At 41.0% G+C, this 22,017-nt stretch overlaps 1 long non-coding RNA gene across 1 annotated transcript in view; it reads right to left on the bottom strand.

Moving 5' to 3' along the window:
• Positions 1-2,267: 2,267 nt before the first annotated feature.
• LOC137199226 (uncharacterized) overlaps positions 2,268-22,017 on the bottom strand; it is a 348,155-nt gene continuing 328,405 nt past the window's right edge. The window contains exon 2 of the long non-coding RNA XR_010931752.1: positions 2,268-2,418. This is a non-coding gene — a long non-coding RNA (uncharacterized lncRNA). The remainder of the gene's footprint in view (positions 2,419-22,017) is intronic.

Genomic DNA, 22,017 nt, shown 5'->3' with positions numbered 1-22,017 from the left:
TCTCCAATCCGGTACAGTATGAACGCAGCACGTAGCTGTCCAAGGTCCTGAAAATGTTTGACGATTACTCATGTGGATAAAATCATTTTTTCGTATTTGTTTTTTTTTTCCTTGGGTGGGGGGACTTAATATGGCAGTATATTGTGAGCCGAGATTATGCTGTTTCAACTCTGTAATCTTTGAGAGTGTAATTTCTGGTACATTGTGTGTTGCCTAAAGTTAAATCAATACCTAGTCTGGGTGTGTTGTGTGTTGTAAGAGAATATACCTCTTCCTTCAACATTATCTCCACCTGTCTACTTCTACACCCATTCTCCTTCATGTCAATAGCACACATGTCACCATCTGGGATAGTGTTACTAGGATATCTAATTCTGTTCGGAGAACACATGTTGCTTGTATTATGTTGAAAGAAAAGTTATCTTACACCAGACACAGCTGAAATACACTATATTCTGCATTTAACATCAATTTTGACTAACTGTAAGCTACCATGATCAATTCATTATAGCTCTAAATGATGTTTCAGTTTTCTCCTACGTCTGTGTCTTATCTATATCTTTCTCTCCTGACACACACAATAACACTGTAATACATAATTAATTAATTATTGTATCTGATCACAATAACAATCCAGTACTCCAGGTTGTGCAGCTTTCAGATCTATGAAAGGACCTCAAAAGACAAACTACTGTAGGTTTCTTGTCAGTGTCTTCAAATACAACTCATATGGCACAATCTGCCACCACCATGTTGTGAAGTTTAGGCAACTAAAAGTTCTTGGTTGTGGTTAGGCATAGATGGTGGTCATGCTTAAAGAAACTATCACTGACTGTTTATATTGGACAAGATGTGCAGTCTCCTGTGCCTAAGTCACATGACCCATCCATCCACCCTAACCTACTCCATAAGACATTTTGCACCAGCAGAATGTCATGCTTTCTGATTCTGCTGTTCAGAGAGGACTAATTACTTTTTTTTTACTAATTACTAATTAAGAGGTTGCATAATATTTTGTTTAAATGATTGACCAATTCTGTAATTTCTCTTTCAGCTCACTGATTTGATTTCTGCTTTATCTGGTTGAGTCCTTCCAACTCTCACCAAGGTAAACAAGTGGCTGATTATGACATAAACACATCTAATAAGGTCAAAGGAGAGTCTTTTGGCTCCCTAGGGGTCTCAATTACCCTTCTGTAATTTTAGCCATTCATAGACATTATGCATGTTTTTTCATACTGTATGTATGTATGTTGTGTCTCTACTTATATCAGTCCTACACTCTATATTCAATACAAACATGGATACTGTCCCATAGATGAAACAGAGAAAAGACATTCAGGACATGATGCCTCTTTTAAACCAACTTTGTCTTCTAAGATAGACAAAGTTGTCTTCAATTTACTGGCCTGCAGAAGTTAGGCAGAAACTTCTTGGAAATTAAGCTACAGCAACTCATTTCAATTTAGGGGTCCGCTCAGTAGAAATTAGACAGAAACTAGTTGGAAGTTAAGCTGGTATGATCCCCAGAAGTTAAGCAGAAATTCCTTGGAAATTAGGCAGCAGCAACTCACTTCAATTTAGGGGTCCGCTCAGTAGAAATTAGACAGAAACTAGTTGGAAATTAAGTTGGTATGATCCCCAGAAGTTAAGCAGAAATTACTTGGAAATTAGGCAGCAACAACACACTTCAATTTAGGGGTCCACTCAGTAGAAATTAGACAGAAACTAGTTGGAAATTAAGCTGCAACAACTCACTTATTTACCATGAAATTTGAGGTAAGTGCTGGGGTAATTTTGTGGTAATTTCCACAAAATTTCAAATAACTTACTAGCTTATTATATCTCCTTACCATGAAAGTTGAGACAAATTTTGAGATAATTTCGGAGTAATTTCAAAGAAGTTACTTGCTAATTATCACCTAATTACCATGAAATTTGAGGTAAATTTTGGGGTGCTTTCAAAGAAATTTCAAAAAAGTTACTTGCTAATTACCACCTAATTACCATGAAATTTGCAGACCCATAAAATGAAGTGTTACCTAGTAACTATATATACCTCAGGTTGTTGTGTACCCATGGAATTAGAACAAGTTATCTAATCATTATGGTTTTAGAGCAATGACCCATAAAAAAAAGTTAGTCCTATGGCACAGCTTGCCCCAAGGTAGGGGTAAATGAGCATGGGGATGGGGTATATTGAGTGCTCTAGGGGTAAATAGTACTACCATAAAATACTGATGTAAAAATGACACAAAATCAAACACTTCTGAGATAATTTTGAACTTTAATAATGCCATCAATTTAACAAAGGCAAAAACTCATACTTTTAAGTAAAATGATATATTTGTGTCCTGTTGTTCAACATGTTACCTAAACATTTTCAGTAAAGATTAAACTGTGATCTTTGTGTGTTAGCTACAGACAGAATGTGTGTGTAAGTGTGCTTTTGTGTGCATGGTTTGGGTCCACTTGTCCACTTAGAGGGAAGGGTCACTGCAAATCAATACAAAGTTGTTCTGAGTGATCACCTTTATCATATGATGAAACAGCCTGTTCTCACTCCCAACTCATCACACATCGAAGCTTGGTCAGGACCCCGTTGCGTCACTTTTTAACGCTCTGGGTACCCCCTTTGTGTCATTTTTTAACGTGCAAGGTAGTCCGATAGACTTCTGTTGTTCTCCCACAACATCTGAAATAGACACCATGAGACCGATGACGTCTACATAAGATGACAAATTTCAGCCTGGTTGCCAGAATAAAACATTGGCATTGTACATTTCTGCAAACCACAGATACATTGAATATGTACATTGCAACACCTGTAATACATAGCATGTTAACATTTCAACAATACGTATCATATCAACATTTCTGAAGTGACGTACTTCACATGACATCTATATAAGCTGACTTTCTTATTAGGAGGTGGAGGGGTCAGTGGATGGCTTGTAATGTTGTTGACAGAAAGTTGGAAATCAGCACAGAGTCAGCACAGAGCACGGTTCGGACCACCTTGCCGTTTGGGCTCAGGCCCTAATGAATTAATACACCATTTCAACCCTAAATTTGACCCCCTAAACATGCTCAAAAACTCACCAAATTTGGCCCACACATCAGGTCTGGTGAAAAATTTGATAAAATGTAAAAATTAACCCCCAAAATGCCAAATGTGCTCGAGAGCGCCACATATGTATCTAAAATGGCTGCCACGGCCCGTAGGAATGTCATAGAGAGATTGAACCAAAACTCAATTATTCGTCTCATCAAGACCTACAAATCATACGCTGACACCCCTGACCTAAATCCAACAGGAAGTCTGCAGTTCACCCATGAAAGTATGACTTTGTGCCAATTTTGGACCTTGAGTAAATGCTATCTCCTCCTAGGGCGTTAATGGTATCGGCTTCAAACTTTTTTACATGACTTATCACACTGTGCTGAACAAAAGTTATTAAAAACTTTGTAATAACTCGAACGGTTTAGATCTGGTAAGCCCTGAAAGTTGTAGTGCAACATCACGAAGCCCTTGGACTGCGCCACACTCCAGTTACTTAGTGTTTCTACACATCTGACAGCAGTGTTCAATCCTCACACTCCAGTTACTTAGTGTTTCTACACATCTGACAGCAGTGTTCATCCTTACTTTTAGGAGTTACATTTGCTCCTAAATGAAAAAAAGTAGGAGCCCACATATAACTTTAGGAGCACACGTAATGTATGTATGTAATTAATTGTTTTCTTAAAGAAAACAATTAATTACATACATATTTACAATTTATCACATACATATTTAAACTCTGTGTGTGTGTGTGTGTGTGTGTGTGTGTGTGTGTGTGTGTGTGTGTGAGTGTGAGTGTATGTAAATCACAATTTATGTTATTTTTAGGGGTGCTCGATTATGGCAAAAATCATAATCATGATGATCTTGTTCAATATTGGATCACAATTATTTAACACAATTACTTTTTTACTTTCATTTTTGCCAATTGCAGATGTTGATATATGCACATATTTTTTCCCACTTGGCTGAGGAGACTATTACACATGCAATCATATATTGTACTAATGATCAAGAAAGACTATAGCCTATATGAGGGAAGAACTTTAATGCTGAGCTACTGAACTCCAGTCTTCCTAAGTTCTTCCTTCATATATTGTCTTTCTTGATCATAGTATAATCTATGCTTGCACCCATAATAGCCTCCTCAGCCAGCTGGTAAAAATATGTGCATATCTCGGCATCGGCAATCGGCCACAATGGGTTGGAAATATCAGCATATTGGATATCGGCAAAAATCGAATGTCGTGCATCCCTAGTTTAAAGCCTTTACATTCCTAAAAATAGACTTGATGAAAATTAGGAAATTAATTTGTTTTACACACAAACTCATCAAGGGTTTTCAATTTACTAATTGAAATTCAAGTGAATGGGCACAAAACTTGCATGATTTTTATGACACAGGTGTGAGCAAGGCAGCCATGTCTCACCCTGCAGAAAATTCTCATCCTCACACTGTTGAGATTTGATGTTTAGCCATAACAGAGGAAGTTGCTATAACTTTTTTGTAAATGCTCCAGTCTGCACCAAACTTTACATGTTTGATAAGACTCCCAGCCTGAACATGTGTACATGACAATATTCCATCAGTGATGCAAACTGGCTGAATAGCGCCCCCTACGAAATTTCAGTAAAGTAGCCCCAACAGCGGGCAAAATAGTGGACAAAGGAAGTGATGTTTATCTCCTTGCACTGTCTGAAAACAGCCCGGGTCTGAAGACATCTACATGCCCATCACAGAAGCCCTTTGATTGCACCGTGGTCCGACATGCGCAAGGGTGCAAAGGCCCGTTCAACGCTGCTTGCAGCTTTAATTAGGGCCTGAGCTCAAAGGGCGAAGACCCTATTGTATTTCGCGTGTTTGTTTCTTTCTTTATTAATCCGCCACTTCAACTCTAAATTTGACCCCCTAAACATACTCAAAAACTCACCAAATTTGGCCCACACATCAGGTCTGGTGAAAATTTGATAAAATGTAAAAATTAACCCCCAAAGTGCCAAAATGTGCTCTGTAGCGCCACCTATGTATCTAAAATGGCCACCACAGCCCGTAGGAATGTCGTAGAGAGATCGAACCAAAACTCAATTATTTGTCTCATCAAGACCTACAAATCATATGCTGACACCCCTGACCTAAATCCAATAGGAAGTTCGCAATATGCCCATCAAAGTATGACTTTATGCCAATTTTGGACCCCGATCAAACGCTATCTCCTCCTAGGGCGATAATGGTATCGGCTTCAAACTTGGATACATGACTTATGACACTGTGCTGAACAAAAGTTGTTAAAAACTTTGTAATAACTCGAACGGTTTAGATATTGTAAGCCCTGAAAGTTGTAGTGCCACATCACACTTTACAATGTAAACCAATGGGGAGGCAATCTCTAGGCATGGACTTTGTGTCAAACAAATGGTTCTGATGTCTAAACTATAAGTCTGACCACTTTCAAACCTGTATCAATGGATTTGTGACGAAATTTTAATGTAGAATTTGGCCAAAGTAATGGGATTTATGAGGATATTTCACAAGAAGAGTGACATTCTCCTCTCTAACTGAGAGGGAGAGAGAGAGAAAATGGGGGGGGGGGGGTTGAATGGAGCTCATTGAGTGAGAGTGACAGTTTAGTGATAAAGTGCTGCAGAAAAATAAAATCAAAACTAAAATTTGTAGCTCTGTACTGCAGTTTTTCCTTTATTAGGGCCTGAGCACCTAGTGGTTCGCTCACACTCTCCATTCAAATATATGAGTATTTTTCAAACTCAACTCTATCCTAACTCAGAAAGCCGAGTTCTCCCTTTTCAGAGCTAGGCAAAAATGCTTTGAGGAAGGCGATAAAGCAGGAAGAATGCTGGCCAGGTATATTAAACAAAGAAAGGCACTGAGCACCATAGCAGCGATCACAACAGAAGATGGCACTCTTACATATGATCCCAGTGAGATACATAGGACATTTAGAAAATTTTATACGGCACTTTACACTTCAGGAATACAAGCTAACAGGCCAGAGATAAGTGCATTTCTATCCCCTCTCGCTCTTCCCACTTTATCAGGGGACCAAGTGGATTTGCTGGATGCACCAATCACTAGGGAGGAAATTGTGGACATTATCTTGGGTCTCCCATCTGGTAAAGCCCCAGGCCCTGATGGCTTCACAGCAGAATTTTTTAAAGCGTATGCCGAAGAGCTTTCTCCTTTACTCTTGCAGATGTATATTGAGGCTTTGGACAGGGGGGGTCTGCCCCTTACTTTATCTGAGGCACTTATCTCTCTTATTTTAAAGAGAGATAAGGATCCATTGGAGTGCAAAAGCTATAGACCAATTAGCCTGATTGGCTGTGACAGTAAAATACTCACTAAAATCCTAGCCAGAAGGTTGGACAACGTGATAACCAGCTTGATTCACCACAACCAGGTTGGCTTTATTTGAACACGTAATTCGGCGGATAATATCAGACGTTTGATCGACATCATGTGGGCCTCCCAAAACGAAGCTTCCCCCGCTGCTGCTCTCCCTCTGGGCGCCGAAAAGGCATTCGACAGGGTGGAGTGGCTATACCTTTTCTCCACCCTGGAGGCCTTTGGATTTGGTAAGAAATTTGTGAACTGGATCAAACTCCTGTACACTAATCCTACAGCCTCGGTCGCAACAAATGGTGTTATCTGGCAGTCATTTAAGCTTCAAAGAGGCACTAGGCAGGGTTGCCCACTGAGCCCATTGCTCTTTGCACTGGCACTGGAGCCTCTGGCAGCAGCCATTCGCAAAGACCCTGAATTTCCAGGTATCCAACTAGATGGCAGCAGCCATAAGTTAATGCTTTATGCAGACGATGCTTTGGTCCTGATAACAGACCCAGAACGCTCCATTCCTTCCCTATTCAAAACCATCAAATTGTTTTCCAAGTTATCTGGGTATAAAGTAAACTGGGCCAAATTGGAGGCACTACCTTTAACACCTTATTGTCCTAAAAATCTATTCCAACCTGGTAAATTTTCTTGGCCACAATCAGGTATTAAATATCTAGGCATTCTGTTTCCCCCATCGTTGGCTGACTTGATTCAGGTTAATTTTGAGCCCCTCCTGGACAAATTTAAGATTGATATAGAACGTTGGTCACCGCTTTTCCTCTCCCTTTGGGGCAAGGTCAATGTTATCAAAATGAACTGTACTCCTAAATTTAATTACGTTTTACAGGCTCTCCCAATGAGAATTCCTCCCAAATATTTTAAGCAGTCTGACAGGTTATGCATCAAATTCCTATGGGACGGTAAACGACCCAGATTGAACTTGAAAAAGCTGCAGCGGCCAGTAGATCAGGGTGGACTGGGGTTCCCAAATTTGCTATTATATCATTATGCATTTAGCCTCAGACACATGGTGCACTGGGCTTTGCCTCCTGAGAGAGCCCCCCCATGGTTCAGTCTTGAGTGCTCTTTGTGTAGCCCGCTCCCCCCTATGCATTACACTACTACTAAACCTTCACCAGGGACACAGACTAACCCTATTATTTCGCACATCCGATGGGTATGGAAGAGAATGGCTTTCATGTTTAACTTTAATGCCCACCTCCACACTGCGGCCCCCATATGGCTCAACCCTAAACTCTGCATAGGGAAATCACCATTTTTCTGCAGGTCATGGGTCGAAAGGGGTATCTTGGTTCTTGGGGATCTATATGCAGGGGACACTTTCAGGTCCTTTTCTGATCTTAAGGCTCAATTCCACCTGCCCCAGCAGCAGTTCTGGAAGTATTTACAGCTCAGACACCTGCTGCCCCATGCCTTTGGATCTCTCTCAACACCTCCCCCTACTGCAAGTTTCCTCACACAAATATTGGGAATCTTTGGTAAGGGGCATGAAGCTTCACTGTACTACTCAATGCTCTTGAAATGCTCATACAAAGGTGTATCTTCCCTCAGACTGACTTGGGAGGCGGACCTCAATGTGTCATTCACAGAGAGGGATGAGGGAATATGAAAAAGATGTCCAGGGAACTTAGGACTAGACTAGTCCAATTCAAGATCCTGAATAGAGTGTACTGGACCCCCTCCAAGTTACATAGAGTCAAGTTAATACAGAGCCCAGAGTGCAGGAGATGCCAAGAGGGGGAAGGCACACTGACTCATATGCAGTGGAGCTGCTGTAAAATACAAGATTACTGGAATGCGATTCACCAAAATGTTACCAAAATCATAGGGAGTGATGTGCCCTTCTCCCAAAGTCTTTACATTCTGGGGGACCCCTCCTTACTTGAGGACCTTCCATCCCATGATGCAGAATGGGTACAGACTGCATTGATGCTGGGCCATAAACTTATTATCTCAGAATGGAAAGCACCATTACCCCCCTCTATAGGCTTGGCATTGAGTCATCATGCCTTGTGTTAACAAAGTTTAGTCTGTTAAGGGAGAAGCCTGGCACAGAAAGTTGCTGCTCATTCGTCACTGGCACCAGAGGAGTCCCAGACACACTCGAGCACAAATCAGCATTGAAGTTCTGCAGCACTCCAGGGGTCACTGGTCCAGGATTTAGCTGAACATCTCCGGAGAGCAGGATCCGCAAGAAGAGGAGACCTGCTATTCTCCGAAATGGGGTGGCAGATGACCGGTCCACTGGATCAGTGATTCGCTCTGGTACCTGGGCTTGCCCGTGCCACAGGACAGAGGAATAGATTGTAAAATATCCCAATAAGTTATGATGAAAACTCACTTTAGGAGTGTCAGCTGGCCATGAGCCAGCATTTGTCCCATGCTCAATCACTTGGTGTCCCAGTTGTTTTCCATCAGTGTTGATTGCTCTGGCCAGACAGACACGTACAGGCAATACAGCAATAAGTACCAACAGTAGTCCTTAGAGCACTCCATGAAACACAGCCCAGGTGTTTTTGCTGATGAAACACTGCTTTGAACTTGATGCAGGTTTTGACAGGCATGCTCTGTGATATGATAAACGGCCTCGGAGGATAGTCCTATGTAGCATCTCATCCAGGATCCCGGTGGCCAGAGGGTAGAAGCTCCTCTTAAGCCCCTCAGCACCGGCCCGGTGCACCTGGAACCTCCTCTCGACCTCAGTGGGAAGAAAAGGCCGCCATCCGGATGGTTAGGAACCCCAGAAGATCCATGTGGCCAAGACTGTTTCCTTCGATACATATATATACATATATATATATATTCATACTTTTCTGAGGTCTGTAAACACAGATACATTGTGTGCACTAGTAAACAGTGTTCCAGCATGACAACTTTCCAGAGTTGTGAGTATTACAAACCACTGTGCAGTGTTTTGCTGATCAGCCTTTAAACTCAATCATCTGTTACTCCAACCGCACTTGCTGGATTGTATTTCATTGTCTCAACGGTACTTTAAACAATACGCCCACACCAACACAGACCCTTGTATTGTTTTACTGTTTTCAGCAAGGGCGAAATCTTCAGTCATTGGGACTGGGGGAGACCAAGTGCGTATGGGGTTTTAGGCTTATCTTGGACTTTTAGCTACTTAAAATAAAAATGTCCTGACAGCTCTGATGGAGCTCAGGATTCATCCAAAAGGGCTGCTTTATTACAAACAGCTCCACCATATAAACCTGGAATCTGTGTGCTACAGTTGACCTCTTTATACACAGTCAATGGTGTAGATGGGTAGCAGAACACAGAACATTAATTACTGTCAGATCCTGATTGATCCAGTGTTAATGAAGTCACTGCTGCTGTGCCACATGCGTAAATGTGCACATCGCTCTCACAATTTAAAGATGCACTTATCGTTTCAGCTGTTGTGTGATGCTGCAGGTATTTAATAAAGTCAAGCCAGCTGTCGTCAACAAACAGAACATCAGTACTGATGTTTCTGCAACATTCAGTGACACCTGAATGACATTATTGACATTAACGTTTAGAAATTAATTTAACACATTTCAGACCTGCCTGAGTCGCGTTAATAGCTGTATTCTGACAGACATTTCAATAGGTTATGTAATAGATATGATACGAGAGAGAAGTAAAAGAATGAAAATACATTAAAGTTAATTTATGATGTTGGAGAGCTCTGTGAGTCCACACTTTGACTGACTGAAGACATGCTAACTGTGTGTTTTACTCTCTCTGCAGTTTTCATTATGGACCAATCTCTGTGCTGAAATGTGGAGAAAAGCCTGAAACACCGGAAACTGCTCTGTCTTGCCAAGACAGTCATTTGTAACATTACCACAGCATTCGATGATTTTTGTTGACAGTTGGTATTGATTAGCTGCCATCTAGCAGGTTAGTAAAAGACAGAAATATATATTTTATATTTTTGGATAGTTCTCGACCTTTCTTGACCTCATGTGATGTACAGGTGTAATCCAGGATCCCATGACATCACTATTGGTGTGCTTACAGGCAACAGAGCACTTTTCTGACCACACCCATTAACGGAGATGAGTGTGGTCACAGGTGAAACAGGCTTGAAACTTTCAACCAGAGAGGACATTCTGGTGTTAAGTTACTCTTGAATTTAGTTACCTCTTAGTTACTTATCACTGACTGGCCCATTGAACAGTTCAAACACCAGGGAAATCATTGCATCCATGTTAATCAACAACCTCCTTAAAGGGCTGGAATTGTGGAAAACAAGAAAAAATACCTTTGGGGTGAATTAGGGTGATGGTGGGGAAGTTTGCATTTCAGCTGGATGACAAGCAAAGCAGGACACTGAAATTGTGCAGTTGCTGGATGTTCAGCAGCTAAAAAGTCTTAACAGCCTTATATACAAGGATGAAATTCACATCAGGAATGTGGAAATTCATTTTTGGAGGCAATCTTCCCTCTTGTTATCAGCAAGTGGTTATGTTCCACGCATTTTAGAGCTGACTATCTGCTTAACAAGCTGACTGTCCTTTTTTCCTTTGGCTGATGTGCTACAGTAAGCATATTGTGTCATTTCTGGTTGCCGACTGTGTTTACTGATAGCATTGTTGCTGCTCTCAACTCAGTTGATTTTGCTATATTTCACATGACTGTGGATAAATACCTACTGTATATTTAAACTTTCGCTAGTTCTACACAAGCACTCTCAGCGCTTTCTCTCTTAGCGACTTTCCTGGCTATTTGAACAGTTGATAGTTATTTTAGCTCTGCAGCTAGCATTAGCAGCTAACTTAGACTAAGCAGTTAGCGATGACTTCCCTCTCTCCCTCTCGTTCCCCTGCTCGCTCTTGCTCAGTGTGTCAAATGTTTAGTTATTCCTCTGCCTCCTTTAGTGAAAAAGGTATGTGTAATAAGTGTAGTTTATTTGCAGTGCTGGAGGCGAGGCTCAGTGAATTCGAAGCGTGGCTCTGCACCATGGAAAAACAATCAGTAGCTAATGTAGTTAGCCAGCCCCCAGTATCCGGTGTGGGCCGATCTAGCATAGCTCCTACTCCCCCTGTAGTTCCCAAGCAGCCAGGGTGGCTGGGTGACTGTCCGAAGGAAGTATAGCCCTAAGCAGAAGCCCATGGTTCACCACCAATCAGTTCATGTTTCTAACAGGTTCTCCCACCTCAGCAACACACCTGCTGAGAAATCAACTCTGATTATTGGCAGCTCCATAGTGAGAAACATGAAGTTAGCAACACCAGCAGCCATAGGTAAATGTATTCCTGGGGCCAGAGTGGGCGACATAGAATCAAATTTAAAACTGCTGGCTAATGTAAATATAGTACGATTGTCATCATGTCGGCGGTAACGACTCCCGATTACGCCAATCGGAGGTCACCAAAATTAATGTTGAGTCGGTGTGTACATATGCAAAAACAATTCCGTAGTTTTCTCTGGGCCCCTGCCAAACCTGACCAATAATGATATGTATAGCCACATGTCACAATTCAACCGCTGGCTGTTGAGGTGGTGTCCACAATGGACCCACAATGTGGGCTTCATAGATAATTGGCAGACTTTCTGGGGAAGACCTGGTCTAATTAGGAGAAACAGCATACATCCCACTTTGGATGGAGCTGCTCTCATATCTAGAAATATGGCCAAGTTTATTAGTAGACCAAAAACGTGACATCCCAGAGTTGAGACCAGGAGGCAGAGCTGCAGTCCTACATGCTTCTCTGCGCTTCCATTAGAGCAGTTACCAACCCAAAACCACATAGAGACTGTGTCTGTCCGCCAACCACTTAAATCAATAAATCCAAAGTAAACAGAAGAGGATTCATTCATAAAAATCTAATAAAAATTAAAACCACTACTGCAATAGTACAACAAAATAAGAGAATTAAATGTGGACTCTTGAACATTAGATCTCTGTCATCTAAAACCGTATTAGTAAATGATTTAATCTCAGATCATCATATTGATTTATTTTGTCTTACTGTCATGAAGAATATGTTAGCCTAAATGAATCCACTCCCCCCAGTCATATTAATACTCACATTCCGCGAGACACTGGTCGAGGCAGTGGAGTTGCAGCCATTTTCAACTCAAGCCTAATCATCAACCCTTGACCTAAATTTAATTATAACTCATTCGAAAGCCTTGTTCTTAATATTTCTCACCCAACCTGGCAAACTCTACAGCCAGTTCTATTTGTTATAGTGTACCATCCTCCTGGCCCATACTCTAAATTCCTATCTGAATTCTCAGAGTTTTTATTAAACTTAGTCCTTAGTACAGATAAAGTAATTATTGTAGGTGATTTTAATATTTCTTCTTTTTATTTTATTTGATAGGGACGATGCAATTTAACATAGTTCCGATACAGAGCATGAAATTGATGTACTGCACAGAGAGTTTATAGCTATTGCTAATTTTCAACTCTTGTCCCTAGTTGGGCTTTACATATACAGTGTAATTAAAATATATAGCTTTCATCATCATAAAAACCACAGTGCACTACAGATATGGGAGTACAATAAAATACACATACTGAATTACATTGATTGTGATGTACAGTTTGAAAGAAAAAAAAAATTACAATACAATACAATTACCTAAAAATGGGTACAGCTCTGGTTTGCTTTTAGCCAGCACTTAATCTTTGTTGTAAAAGATTTTATATCTGAAATTAATTTGATTTCAGTTGGTAATGTGTTCCAGAGTTGACAGCTCTGTATGGAGAAGGCTGATTGTCCAAATTTAGATCTACGATATGGTATTTTACAGTTGCCATTCACCATGCTCCTAGTTACTCTGGTACTGTCTTGTCTTTGGATATATCTAGAAAGAGGCTCGGGGGCTAAAGTATTGATACATTTGAAAACTAATTAAGAAAACAAAAATGAGTAAAGCTCTCAAAACTAAGTAGATTGTATTTTTTCAGTATGTGACAGTGATGCCACCGAACAGGCTTTTTGTCCATTATTTTTAGTGCCTGATTGTATAAGGATGTGAGGTGTCTGATTGTGGATGGCGATGCTTGAGTCCATACTGTCATACAATATGAAAAATGAAAGAAAATCATAGCGTGCATAAATAACTGAGCTGCCTGAGTTGATATGTAGTGCCTGATTAGTTTGAAACAACTGAGGTTCGACTTTACTGTTTTTGAAATCTTCTTGTTTCATGTTTATCAAATTTGAGTTGCGAATCTAAGATTATTCCTAAAAACTTGAAATCATTGACCTCCTCTATTTCTTCATTCCGCATCTTGATTTCAAAATTTTCAAGTGAGCCCTGTTTTCTAATGGAGAAACACATAGAAACTGTTTTTGTCAAATTCAAGACAAGATGATTACATTGCAGCCATTGATGGACATCATCTAAGTATGCAGTTAAGATCTCCGCTGCCTTGCTAGGTGACTTGGCTGGTACATATATGACCGCGTCATCTGCATAAAGTCGGCCTCTGGGCAGCTTGTAGGTAGGTGAACTAACTGCAATGATTTGTTCAGCTAAACCATCAACCTGTCTCTTAGACCCCATCCCAACTAGGGTGCTTAAGGAAGCCTTACCCTTAGTTAGCGCTTCTTTAATATGATCAATCTGTCTTTAGTAACAGGCTATGTACCACAGTCTTTTAAAGTAGCCGTTATTAAACCTCTTCTTAAGAAGCCTACTCTTGATTCAGGCATTTTAGCCAATTATAGGTCTTTATCTAACTTTCCATTTCTCTCTAAGATCCTTGAGAAAGCAGTCTCTAATCAGTTATGTGACTTTCTACATAACAATAGTTTATTTGAGGATTTTCAGTCAGGATTTAGAGTGCATCATAGCACAGAGACAGCACTGGTGTAAGTCACAAATGACCTCCTAACTGCAAAGGATTTGTGTCCATACTTGTCCTGTTAGATCTTAGTGCCGCATTCGACACAACTGTCAAATCCTTTTGCAGAGACTGGAACATTTAATTGGCATTAAAGGAACTGCATTAAGCTGGTTTAAGTCCTATTTATCAGACCGATTTCAGTTTGTACATGTTGATGATGAATCCTCTATGAAGGCAAAAGTTAGACATGGAGTTCCATAAGGTTCTGTACTTGGACCAATACTATTCAACTTGTATATGCTTCCTTTAGGTAAAATTATTAGGAAAAACTCCATAAATTTTCATTGTTATGCAGATGATACACAATTATATTTATCAATGAAGCCAGATGAAACCAATCAGTTAAACAATTCCAAGCATGCCTTAAGGACATAAAGACCTGGATGACCTGCAATTTTCTACTACTAAACTCAGATAAAACTGAAGTTATTGTATTTGGCCCTGAACACCTTAGAAACACATTATCTAATGATATAGCTACTCTGGATGGCATTACCCTGGCCTCCAGCACCACCGTAAGGAATCTGGGAGTTATCTTTGATCAGGATATGTCCTTTAACTGCCATATAAATCAAATTTCAAAGACTGCCTTTTTTCACTCACGTAATATTATAAAAATCAGGCACATCCTGTCCCAAAAAGATGCAGAAAAACTAGTCCACACATGTGTTACTTCTAGGCTGGATTATTGCAATTCCTTATTATCAGGTTGCCCAAACAAGTCTCTAAAGACTCTCCAGCTGGTCCAGAATGTAGCTGCACGTGTACTAACAAAAACTAGAAAAAGAGACCACATTTCTCCCATTTTAGCTTTGCTACATTGGCTTCTGTAAAATCTAGAAGATAATTTAAAATCCTTCTCCTAACTTACAAAGCCCTTAATGGTCAGGCACCATCATATCTTGAAGAGCTCATAGTACCATATTATCCCACTAGAGCACTGCGCTCCCAGAATGCAGGCTTACTGGTGCTTCCTACAGTCTTTAAAAGTAGAATGGGAGGCAGAGCCTTCAGCTATCAGGCTCCTCTCTTGTGGAACCATCTTCCAGATTCGATCTGGGGTGCAGACACCCTCAGAGTAGGCTTAAAACTTTCCTTTTTGATAAAGTTTATAGTTAAGGCCGACCAAGCTCACCTTGGATCAGCCCTAAGTTATGCTGCTATAGGCCTAGACTGCTGGGGGACTTCCCATGATGCACTGAGCTCCTCTCTCCTCCTCCTCCTCTCCATCTGTATGCATTAATGTAACATCAATGCATGTCACTAACTTTGCTTCTTCCCCGGAGTTTTTTGTGCTTTCTCATTTCACAGGAAACCCTGGGTTCTGGGCCGAGCCTTTGCGGTCCTTCACAGTCCTGTTGGCATCCTTCCCTGGCTATTGCTACTGCTATTGCTGCTGTTATTGTTATTGTTATGATTGTTGTTATTCTGCCCCCCGGCACTATATAAATAAAATTGATGAAATAAAATTGATGATTAACAAGACTCAGCACACTACAGGATTTTCAACTTTTTCATCTTCAATCTTTTGATGAGATTTTAAAACAAGCACAGTCACGAACATTGTTTCTTTCTGTTACTCAGCTCAAAGGAATATAATACATCAATCAATCAATCAATCAATTTTTATTTATGTAGCGCCATATCACAACAGACTTTTCACATAGAGCAGGTCAAGACCGTACTCTTTAATATACAGAGACCCAACAATTCCCCCATGAGCAAGCACTTGGCGACAGCGGTAAGGAAAAACTCCCCTTTAACGGGTAGAAACCTCAAGCAGACCCTGGCTCTTGGTGGGCGGCCATCTGCTTTGACCGGTTGGGTTGAGAGAGAGAAAGAGAGAGGGAAAGGGGGAGGGGGGACAGAAGAAAAACAATCACAACAACAACAACAAGCACAAGCAGCAATAGTCAGGGAAGGATGCCATCAGGACTGTGAAGGACCGCGAAGGTTCGGCCCGGGACTCAGGTTTTCCTGTGAGATGAGAAAGCATAAAAAACATCTGTGCTGAACTAAGCTAGTGAACTCTGGCTATGTTTGAAAAAAATACTTTTACTTTGTTAGGAAACTGAGACACAATCTTACTGTTCTGAAACATCCTTTTGACAATTTCAAATGATAAATGGACTGTACTTGTATAGCGACTTTCTAGTCTTCCGACCACTCAAAGCGCTTTTACACTACGAATCACATTCACCCATTCACACACATCCATACGCTGAATGGCACAGGGGCTACCATGCAAGGTCCCAACCTGCCCATAAGAGGAAATCTAATCATTCATACACATTCACACACTGATGGCGCAGCCATCAGGCGCAATTCTGGGTTAAGCATCTTGCCCAAGGACACATCGACATGTGGACTGGAGGAGCCGGGAATCGAACCACCGATCTTCCGATAAGTGGAATCTACCTCCTGAGCTACAACTGCCCCATTCAGGATCAGACTGTCTCCAGCTGAAGACATTACTCAAAGTAAAAATGCGGTGTAAGGGAGCTTGAATTATTCATTAGATAGTATTCCAATTGGCTACGGATGAAGGTGGGGGCCAAACCTCCACCCAACAGGAGTAGGTGGTCATTAAAAATGCTGATTTTATGTAAATAGCTTTGGAAACAGCCTGCAGTAGGACAGAGGGGAATCTAGTTTGTAAGGAAAGATGAATATAGAGAAATCTAAACAACTTTTGGTGAATAAAATGTCAGAATGTTTACAATAGACCGACTTATAAAAATGAGTCAAAAAGGGCCATAATACCAGATCTTTAATGCCACTAGTAAAAAGTAACTAAAGTACTAAAGTATACTAATGAATTTTGAGGTGCTTGTACTTAATAGGGTTGTACGAATACAAATACATCATGTTTTTCTGTAATATGTATATTTTCATTTTCGTGCCCTTTGTAAAATGTTCACTTCGAGAAAATGAAGACTGTGATAATTAGTCATGTGACTCAAATGTATTTATTACACCTGTGAATACTCAGCAGTTGTACTGAGTGAACCTGAAGAAGCTACAGGCGAAACGCGTTGTTCGCTCCTAATAAAGTCACAGTAAAGTCATTACAGTGTGTGGTGGTTAATTTTGATTTTCACCTTATATGTTCCTGCGACGGACTAGCACCTGTCTGAAAATACTGGCTGTGCATGGGGAGTTCTGTCCTTTTATACAAATACAAATAATTTTGCTGCCACAACAAAGACGGATACAAATACAAATACCAGGCCCTGTGCACATTCCTAGTACTTAACTTGAATATTTCATTATCATACACCTATACACATCTACTCCACTTCTACTAAGAGGGATTTAGTATCTTCCATATCAGTACGGAGGTGTGCATCCATGAGATTTGATGATCAGCATAATCAATGTACCTAAAATTGCAATATAAGGCTTTTTGTCTGTTTCAATTGGTTTGTGGGCGAGTTCAATTCATAAAAATGTTACCAAGGAATAAAAGAAGAATTTCACACTTAGCTAGCTTGCTGTGCTACATATCTCAACCTCTTGACTTTGTTCTGAAGTTCTTTGAGAAGTTGATGCTCATGCACAGTGGCATCTGCTGTAAAAGGAGCTTCTCTCCTGAGACTGAAGAGAGCATGAGAGAGAATTAGCATGAGAAAATTGTTGAATACCACACATTTTCTTAAATCACTTGCATGAGCAAATGAGGAATGAATACCAATACCTACATTCTCAATTAGAGATAGGCATGCCAGACGCACATCCTAAAATATATAGTATGTAACAATGGTCCACCTATCTTAAATACTATACAGAAAATTTTTACACACATTTATATATATTATAGATACATTATACACATATTTATTTTTCAAGGCCTGTATGGTAAATGAATGTTTAGGTTGTCTGATTATTCTGTCAGTGCAGAGGAAAGAGAAACCAATGATCCTCACACTCCTCAAATGCATAGATGCATCTCAACAGCCATTTGTATCTGTCACAAAGTGACTATTTTTGTGGGATTGCACTATATTGTTTCAGTGATTGCAGTGGTTGTGTGTGACAATGATTTAATTCACCAGATTGAAGTGTTTATCTCCTGAGTATCTTAAGGACCTCCCCTGCATGGATATAGCACACCGGCAGCGAAGTAATAATCATCATTCCAGTGATTGGACAGACAAATAAAAAAGGGACCTAGAGCAGGGCTGCAGATCTGCCGGCTCAGCAGGAAAGACAGCAGGAAGGAACAGACACAGAACAGAGAGCCTGACAAATTAAAGCTGCAAGCAGTGATGAACGGGCCCTCACGCCCCATGCGCGTTGGGCTATGACGTGGTCGGTGGGTCTGCACATGGACTTCTTCATACGCAGCCGTTTTCTGGACAGTGCATGAAGTGGTGAAGCTATTTGGAGCTAGAAAACATCCACAAAGAAACAAACATACCTGCGAAATAAAGGCATGTTGTAGTTCATGTTGTTGAGAACATACTATGTAATATCATGCAAATCTGATGATGTGTGTTGTAAGGCAGACTTCCTGTGCACAGTAAGTGGCACTATGAGAAAGAGACAATATGGAAGCATACTGAGTTTCTGTCTAAAACAAATTAATTTCTTAATTTTCATCAAGTCTGTTTTTAGAAAAGTAAAGACTTTTAACCCACATGACCTGGTCAAAGTTAGATTGAAATGTGTACTGTCAGGTGTGTAGAGACAATAAGTAACTGCAGCTGGACACAGAAAAATACTCATATATTTGAATGGAGAGTGTGAGCGAACCGCTAGGTGCTTGGGTCCTAATAAAGGAAAAACTGCAGTACAGAGCTACAAATTTTAGTTTTGTTTTTATTTTTCTGCAGCACTTTATCACTAAACTGTTACTCTCACTCCATTTTTTCCCTTCTCCTCATAGGTCATCCCCACTACTGATGAGACAAATAATTGATGAGACGAATAATTGAGTTTTGGCCTCCCCATTGTTTTACATTGTAAGGGTGATGTGGCACTGCAACTTTGAGGGCTTATGAAATCCAAACCGTTCGAGTTATTACAAAGTTTTTAACAACTTTTTTTCAGCACAGTGTCATAAGTCATGTATTAAGTTTGAAGCCAATACCATTAACGTCCTTGGAGGAGATAGCGTTTGTTTGGAGGTCAAAATTGAGGCAAAGTCTTATTTTGAAAGGCTAATTGTGGACTTCCTGTTGGATTTAGGTCAGGGGTGTCTGATGAGACGAATAATTGAGTTTTGGTTCGATCTCTCTACGACATTCCTACAAGCCATGGCGGCCATATTAGATACATAGGTGGTGCTACAGAGCACATTTTGGCACTTTAGGGGTAAATTTTGTGTGTGCCAAATTTGGTGAGTTTTTGAGCATGTTTAGGGGGTCAAATTTAGGGTTGAAGTGGCGTAATAATAAAGAATAATAAGAAGAAAGAAACAAACACACGAAATACAATAGGGTCTTCGCCCTTTGGGCTCAGGCCCTAATAAGAAAGAAACAAACACACGAAAATTTAAGCTGCAAGTAGCGTTGAACGGGCCCTTGCGCTTTTGCGCACGTCGGGCCGCGGCGCAGTCGAAGGGTTTCTGTCACGGGCATGTAGATGTCTTCAGACCCGGGCTGTTTTCAGACAGTGCAAGGAGATAAACATCACTTCCTTTGTCCACTATCTTACCTGCTGCTGGGGCTGCTTTGCTGCAATTTCGTGGGGGGCACTATTCAGCCAGTTTGATTGCACTTCTATGTGGCGTACGTTTAAATGTACATTGTTACGAGTATTTGCTGGACAAAGACGTGTAACTTTAGGTTTTCACTGTTATCTAACATTGCATGAAGGAGTTAAATATCGTTTCATGAGTCCACTATATGGTGCTAGAAAACACCCATTAAGTGAACATCATGTTTACTGTTTTACAGTAGTCCTCTGCCTTTTGGGCTTGGTCCCTAATAAAGAAAGAAAGAAAGAAACAAACAAACAAACACAAGAAATACAATAGGGCCTTCGCCCTTTGGGTTCGGGCCCTAAAAACAGACCTGCTGGCAGTGTGGATCGTCGCCCTCAAGCGTGAGAGGTGAGTAAAATGATACATGGACTTTTTGAATGCCTCCTAGTGAATAGTGTTGGTGCTTCACCCTCTCCTCCTCCTGAGGCAAATCCAGAGCTGACTTGTTGGACCAAGCACCCTGTGTCGGCACATTGCAGACAGCTGGCTACAGTGAAAGAGCAAGGCAGCACGAGTGAGGAGCAAGGCCCTGGAGCAAGGAGGGTGCACCAGGCCACAGCCACACCAGTCACATGAAAGCCCTTCTAAGGGCCCAGAGTCTCACAAAGGAACAGAAGATTGATTTTATTCTCAGTGCCATTGAAGGGGATGCCAAATAGGAAATCCAATTGCTTGATGAACAAGATAGGAACACAGCAGACAAAATATTTGATTTTCTCAGTGGATTGTATGGGGGGACCTTATCTGCTGAAGATTCCTGTGTGAAATTTTTTAGCAATAGGCAGGACAGTGGGGAGGCACTAACTGATTTTAGCCTTCGTATGTGGGAAGCCTTTCAGTGATGGAGGGTGGTTGAACCAGATGGAACAGCTCACAAGGAAACCACCTTAAGGGACCAAGTAATCGTCAGTCCACAGGCTGGTCCATTGAAAAAGAACTACAAAGGCAAGTACGCAGAAATCCTAAAATGACTTGTTCTGAGCTGTTCTAGGAGGTTAAGGAGGTTAAAGAAGGAAGGTTGGGATAATGACTGTGAAAGCCAGTCCCATCAAGTCACCACAGTGTCCCCTGACAAAGCTTGGAATTGTTTTGAGGAGCAGCAAGCAAGCTTCTGTTCAGGCAGAAAGGGCCTCCACCACTGATGCCCATTGGCACACCCTCATTGGGATGAACAGGGGCAACTGCTTGCATTATGGATAATCGGGGCACTTGGAGGCTTACATGCTGACCTGCTGCAGTAAGCGTGTTGTGTCATTTCTGGTTGTTGACTGTGTTTACTGATAGCGTTTTTGCTGCTCTAAACTCAATTAATTCTGCTATATTCCTCATTACTGTGGATAAATACCTGCTGTACATTTAACCTTATGCTAGTTCTAATCAAGCACTCTTAATTGTCTCCTTCTTTTAGCAACTTTTCTTACTAATCCCACAGTTTAGTTAGCGATGGCTTCTCTCTCTCCCTTTCACTCTCCTGCTCTCTCTTACTCAGTGTGTCATATGTTTAGCCATTCCTCTGCCTCCTTTAGTGATAATGGTACATGTAATAAATGTAGTTTATTTGCAGTGTTGGAGGCAAGGCTCAGTGAATTGGAAACGCAGCTCCGCACTAGCTAATGTAGTTAGCCAGTCCCCAGTAGCTGGTGCGGACCAACCTAGTGTAGCTCCTACTCCCCCGGTAATTCCCAAGCAGCCGGGAAGCCAGGGTGGTTGGGTGACTGTCCAAAGGAAGCATTGCCCTAAGCAGAAGCCCACGGTTCACCACCAACCAGTTCGTGTTTCAAACATGTTCTCAGTGACACACCCGCTGAGAAACAAACTCTGATTATTAGTGAGAAACACGAAATTAGCAACACCAGCAGCCATAGTCAAAAGTATTCCTGAGTCCAGAACAGGCAACATTGAATCAAATTTAAAATTGCTGGCTAAGGATAAACTTAAATATGGTACAATTGTTATTCATGTCAGTGGTAACAACTCCCAATTACGCCAATCGGAGGTCACTAAAATCAATGTTG

Source organism: Thunnus thynnus, chromosome 16 (assembly GCF_963924715.1).
Source record: "Thunnus thynnus chromosome 16, fThuThy2.1, whole genome shotgun sequence".
Taxonomy (NCBI): Eukaryota; Metazoa; Chordata; class Actinopteri; order Scombriformes; family Scombridae; genus Thunnus; species Thunnus thynnus.
This window is presented reverse-complemented; position numbering and strand designations above follow the sequence as displayed.